Genomic DNA, 6386 nt, shown 5'->3' with positions numbered 1-6386 from the left:
CTGAAATAGTTTTTTGTTGGTAGCACACACAGCAACAGCTTATGATGTTATAGGTGAGATCACATGATCAAATCCTTACAATTCTCATGACCTACTTTTGAAAGCAGTAAAGAAAGGAAAAGGGAAAATCTTGTGTTGAACAGATTAGTGAACCCTCTGAAACGTTAGTAGTATGCCCGCTGCATAAATTGGATTAACTGTTTCAAAAATGTAAGTTTGATTTTAGTAAATGCAATTCAAGTAGTGTGACCCACAAACGCAAAGGACATTTATTTTTTTAAAGACATACTCTAATAAATTATGTTGCAAAATGTATAAGTGATCCATTGGAATATTTACAAGCATATATTCATCACCACATAAACATGTAAACACAAAAATATATACAGTTGATTTGAGAGGATATTTATTTGGGCATACAGAAAGTGGATGCCTGTGCCTTTAAATACGTTACTCCTGTGGGGCAGGTTGTTATGCTAAGCAAATGAATGACCGCGCAAGGGACTTGCGAGTTATTTGCGCGATGATTCCTATGCAGTGTTCATCAAGGATGAGACCTTCACACAAGTGTGAAATGTATATTTCTTCATTTTGATATATTTCTATCGAAAATGGTTGCACATGTTTAGCTTTAAACTTCGCAAACTTCAAGGACTCGGAACTACTCTGAAATCCACTATGTCTCAGGTTGGCCCTGTGCGTGCCCAAGAGACCAGGTAGAATAGGCTCTCAGGCTCGGTAGAAGAGCAAGTATTATGTCAATTTGAATCGTGAACTAGCAGGATGTCCATCTCTAATAATCATAATTATTAATCTGCAGTTCACATTAAATTATTATGAAACTAATTATCGGGGACGAACTGATGCTCCAAACAACAAATAAAACCATCCACTCATTTCAGTTAATACAGTTCCATTTCAATTGGGAACATGTTTTGAACCTGTATGAGCTTTTAGAATAGCATATCATTTGAGGTTTTAACAGAAAAATAAGCTTTTATTTATAGACATCATTATCCCATGCCAAGTTCCAGTTTAGAATTTGAGAATCAATTGGATCAATTTAAAAGCAACTTGATGTCCACACTACATGTATGAATAACACCCACAACCCTACGCCAAAATAAGAAATTAAAAGGTGCAGCTACTATGTTTCAAGAACTGAAAAATAAAGCGCACATTCGTCACAGCCCAGCAGGGTCATTCACGCGCACGCATGTTTATCCATTGGAGCCATGAACGCGCCCCCTGCCCGTAGAAGGTGAGAGAGTATCTGGAAGAGACGACTCGAGTACGCGACTGCAGGGATCGATCGGATTAAACTCGAATTGAGTGAAATTAACACAAAGGAGAAAAACCGAGTCGGTGAAGACGGGATACCGACACGCCGAACATGATAAAATAACTTGAATTTCGTCATTTATTAACGGACCAGAAAGGATTGTACTGGAGATACTAACGGGAGTTTATTTGACAACCTGAATTGACCAAGCTTGTTGGGTAAGCAAGCAATGATTTTTGAATGGTTGAATTCCGTAGTCGCTCTATATCCCATTTGTTCACATGGTAAATTAGTTGTGTGTTACTCTTACCTGTAAGTAACCCATGTAATGTTATAGAACGAGTTTTCCCACTTACAATCGACTTTTAATCTACCATGCAAGTTTGTTTGGAAACTGACTTTTAGTCTATTTAGCAAATTACTGTAAACACAGCTTATTCTTTTGAGTAAATGAGAAGGGGATACAATAATTTCCAACAAGTTATTGCAGGTCCGTAAACTACCATGCTGAAACGCTAACTACAATTAGCAAGTTTAACTCGCCTTCCGCTCCGAGTCCAATAGTTTTTTTTCACAATGTGAAGAATATTACATAGCCAACACGACGAGATCTCGATAATTAGACAAATGTAAACAACTTGTTGAATTTAGAAACATTTTTAATTGTATTTATTTATAATACAATAGGCAAGGGTGAGTGTTCGTTAGCTTGGGTTAGCTAGCTAATTTTGTGTTCAGCTATTGAGACACGAGGTGGCTCAAATGTAGTTAGAGGTGAGTCGGTGGCCGAGCTGAATTATTTAATACTGTAGGTTGCTAGCGCAAGGGATATTCCCTGGATGCACACTAGCCATGAAAACTAATTTAAAAAAATATTTATACTGCATACCGCACAGCTGGATTTTGATACATAGTTCAGACAGAAGCCCAATTTGCATTTCTTAAATTTAGTTTATTCACATGGTATTTAACTTGCTAATGACGAGATAAAAAAAGTAGCCTGTCTAGTGTTATTGAACGATGAATATGGACAGGGTTGCTTGAGGCCAGACGGTCAACCCTGTTTAGCCATATGTTTTTTTTTCTCCCTTATATCTATATATAATTGTTAAAGTACATAGACTATATTCAGGTTATATGGTTCGGGATTGTTATATTTTAGTAGGGAATAACTAGGCGAGCTCTGCGTTAACGTCAACTGTGCGTAATGATAGCCTTAATTAGCTTGCTGCTAGCTAGTTGGAGGTGGCCCCATTGTTTAGTGGAGAAGTTTAGCCTGTAGCCAACATTCGAGCACTGTATCATCGCCCTCATTGTCTTGCTGCTAGCCCAAAGGCTAATCATGTGCCAGTGGTTTACATTGATGGCGGTTGTTGCTCGTCGAAAAAAAACCCTGCACAAACATTTTTCTGCGGGGCCACTTTGATGAACAGCAAGTGATCCGGTTGCAGTTTGTTTAGTGCGTTTCCGCATTTTAACGTTTAAGGGGTCTTGTTTATCATTAAACATTGGATCTGGGTGAACTTGGAATAACTTCACTTGTTACCGTTAGTTCATCCATGTATTTTCGATTAAAAAGCACCTGCCGCTGTATAGATCCTGGCTGAATTTCTAAGTGCGAGATGACGATTATTTTCCCGAACGCGTCGGTCTTACTTGCTCCATTATTTTGTAATCAGTCAACCAGCATAATGGGACGCCAGCAACTACAGACGTGACTACTTTCAACCTTTCATAACAGAACGAAAACGAACTGTTATTTTTCGGGGTAAAAACTGGGCACATAGAAAAAACACTTTTATTGAACGACCAAGCTAGCTAAGTGTTCACTGATTATGGAGCATCCCATGAAATACTACCCCACCTTCGGCGAAGTCTCTAACCTAAGATGGCAGGTTCTAAAGTCAGTTGGGTCACTCAGCCAACAGATAAGAGGTCCCGGGTATGTCGTGCGGAACAGATGTTTTTAACTATTGTGGCTTCCACCATAGCCTGCCCTTTCTTGTGGTTGTTGAGGTACTTTATTCGACTGGCTTATTTAGCTGCGTTAACTTCACGAAGTGGTCGGGTATGAAGTGTGGTGGGGTTCTCTTGAACAAACGTTTTTAGCAATGGTACCAGTGTTGAGATCAACTTTCTTTGATGCCCTACTGTTAAACAGGTTTTGAAAAAATATATATTGATCTGACAAAAAAAATCCAAGGCCCTGTCAGAGTTCAAGATCATTTGAAGGATTATGACTGTGGCATTTCTGAATCCACCTAGCACAAGTGTAGGAAAATTGCATACAGTACTTTGGGAGTGATCTCTTCTACCTAATATTTGTATGATAGTGCTAGTTCATCCATCTTTAGACTGGAGAGAAACCTGTGGTTCGGCAAGATGTATGCGAGATCAGATTTGAAGATCTGTGGTGTCAGTATTTAAAAGAAACATGACTCAAAACCCAGTCTCCGATCTTAGCCCCATATGTCCTGTGGGGCTCAGTTGGTAGAGCATAGAATTGTGGGTTCGATTCCCACAGGGGACCAGTATGAAAATGTATGCACTCACTACTGTAAGTCGCTCCAGATAAGAGCGTCTGCTAAATTACTAAAATGTAAAAATAGATGCAACTACAGGATCCTAACAAGCATACACCGTCGATCCCCAGGGGCCACGCTCGAGAAACTAAACTTAAAATGCAAAGATGGAGAGTTGAGGGGAAACCAAGACGAAACAGATACATTGTTTCCCTCTTGACAGAGTGAACACTAGGGGCCCTTGTAAACAGTGCCATATTGTTTTTTTCTGTGAAAATTAGCATTGTTTAGCAGCCCCCTCCCCATTTTTATGGTGTAGAGCAGTGGTTCCAAAACTGTATCTTCCTGTACCCCTTCAAACATTCAACCTCCAGCTGCCTACCCCCTCTAGCACCAGGGTCAGAGCACTCTCAAATGTGTTTTGCCATTGCTCTTAAGCATCTTACATAAAACCTTATTTGTTCATCAAAAATGTAATAACTCACCACAGGTTAATGAGAAGGGTGTGCTTGAAAGGATGCACATATCTCTGCAATGTTGGGTTGTATTGGAGAGAGTCTGTCTTAAATAATTTCCCACACAGTCTGTGCCTGTATTTAGGGTTCATGCTAGTGAGGGCTGAGTATCTACTCTCACATAGGTACATTTTTGCAAAGGGCATCAGTGTCGTAACAGCGCAATTTGCCAAGGAAAGAAACTCTGAGCGCAGCCCTGTCCAGAAATCTGCCAGTGGCTTCTGATTTAAATGACATTTTCACAGAACCGGTTGTTGCAGTTTTGATGAGGCTCTTGTTCAAATATCGTTAAGTGGACTGGAGGCGGGGCATGAAAGGGATAACGAATCCAGTTGTTTGTGTTGTCTGTTTCGGGGAAGTCCTTGCGTAATTGCGCACCCAGCTCACTCAGGTGCTTCGCTATATAACATTTGACATTGTCTGCACGAGTTCATTTGCACACAAATCATACAATGATGGAAAGACCTGTGAGAAACACGTCATCATGCAAGCGGTCAGACAAGTGAAAATTGTGGTCAGTAAAGAGAACTTTAAGCTCGTCTCCCAATTCAAAAAAACGTGTCAATACTTTGCCCCTTGATAACGGTGTACTTATGTATGTTGAACAAGCATAATACACAATAGTTCAGGGGCCTTGCTTTAACAAAGTTCACCTTTTTCCACTGTAGTGTCTAAAATGTCTTTCAAGTTGAAAGGCATTCTCTTGGCATCAAGAGCCTCTCGGTGGATGCTGCAGTGTACCCAAGTGGCATCGGGAGCAACTGATGCTCACGTGGTACCACTCCACTATGTATCCCTGTCATGGCTTTTGCGCCATCAGTACAGATACCAACACATCTTAACCACCATAGTCATTTGATGTCACAAAGCTGTCCAGTACTTTAAAAATATTGTTTCATGTTGTCCTGATTTGCAGAAGAGGATGGATTCCTTAATTGACCCCCCGTAAATGTAACGGACATATACCAGGAGCTGTGCCAGGCCCGCCACATCTGTTGACTCATCCAGCTGTAACGCATAGAATTCACTGGCTTGTATGCGACGCTGTAATTGTTTCAAAACATCTCCTTGCCTGTCCTAGCCACTCAGTAGCTCACCATATAAGACTCTTCTAGCCCCTTCTTAATGGTACCTGTTGCTTTTATACATGTCTTACTACTCAAGTCATCTTCATTCTCGCTCAAACTCCTCTGGCTTATTTTTCAAATTGTCATGTTCCATTTCTAAATGTCTGTGTAAACCTTCAATCTTGTTAGAGCGTTGGGCCAGTAACCGAAAAGTTGCTGGATCAAATCCCCGAACTGACAAGGTAAAAAATCTGTCGTTCTGCCCCTGAACAAGGCAGTTAACCCACTGTTCCCCGAAAGGCTGTCATTGTAAATAAGAATTTGTTCTTAACTGGCTTGCCTAGGTAAATAAAGGTTACATTTAAATAAAAACGTTTGACATTGTTGTTTTGCTGAACATTAGATGGTTTAATTTTATTTTCTGTCAACAGGTAAGAGGCCCTGGGTATGTCGGGAATAAAAAAAAAAATGTGCATCACATTTTTATTTGTCATAACCCAGTTTGGGAATACCTGCTAGAGCAATGCATGCTGGTAAGCTTCCACAGCATCTTTACTCTTACTGGTTTCAGTTGTACATTCAAACTACTACTTTGACTTAATCAGGACTTAAATGGTTCTATAAAGACAGTTTTAAGTTGATTAGAAGCACTGTTTGAAGAGGCGTCTAGCTGACACACTCAGAATAGTTCTCAATTGAAAGGGGTCAATACTGATATTTTGACAAATTTGTGGGGAAATGGCAACCATTTCATATATAAGCAAACGTGGAAAGGTAGAGGTACTTCTCTTCCATATATCCACTAAATCAGCCTGATTTGTTGCCAAAGCAGTTTGACACAAATCTAATGTGGTTTTATAAAGATTTAAACCAGGGTTTATTGCGTTACGATAGGCTAATGCGTGTAAGAAACAGACACTTCTTTCTCCCACCCCCCTCTGCTTTGCTGTCATTACTTAACACCTGGAACGGCAGTCCGGATCCTGTCTCGGCAGCCTCA

General features: G+C 40.2%; 1 protein-coding gene across 2 annotated transcripts in view; it reads left to right on the top strand.

Annotated features, from left to right (window-relative positions):
- The first annotated feature begins 1012 nt into the window (after positions 1-1012).
- The window catches only part of LOC129823949 (chromodomain-helicase-DNA-binding protein 7-like), a 129133-nt gene continuing 123759 nt past the window's right edge, over positions 1013-6386 (top strand). Inside the window, exon 1 of one of the 2 annotated variants that reach the window (XM_055883090.1) lies at positions 1013-1500. The gene's annotated coding sequence lies outside the window, so the exon portion shown is untranslated. The remainder of the gene's footprint in view (positions 1501-6386) is intronic. The other variant, XM_055883089.1, reaches the window with a different exon arrangement.

This window comes from Salvelinus fontinalis, chromosome 26, assembly GCF_029448725.1.
Source record: "Salvelinus fontinalis isolate EN_2023a chromosome 26, ASM2944872v1, whole genome shotgun sequence".
NCBI lineage: Eukaryota > Metazoa > Chordata > Actinopteri > Salmoniformes > Salmonidae > Salvelinus > Salvelinus fontinalis.
Note: the sequence above shows the minus strand (reverse complement) of the source record. Positions and strands in the feature narration are given on the sequence as shown.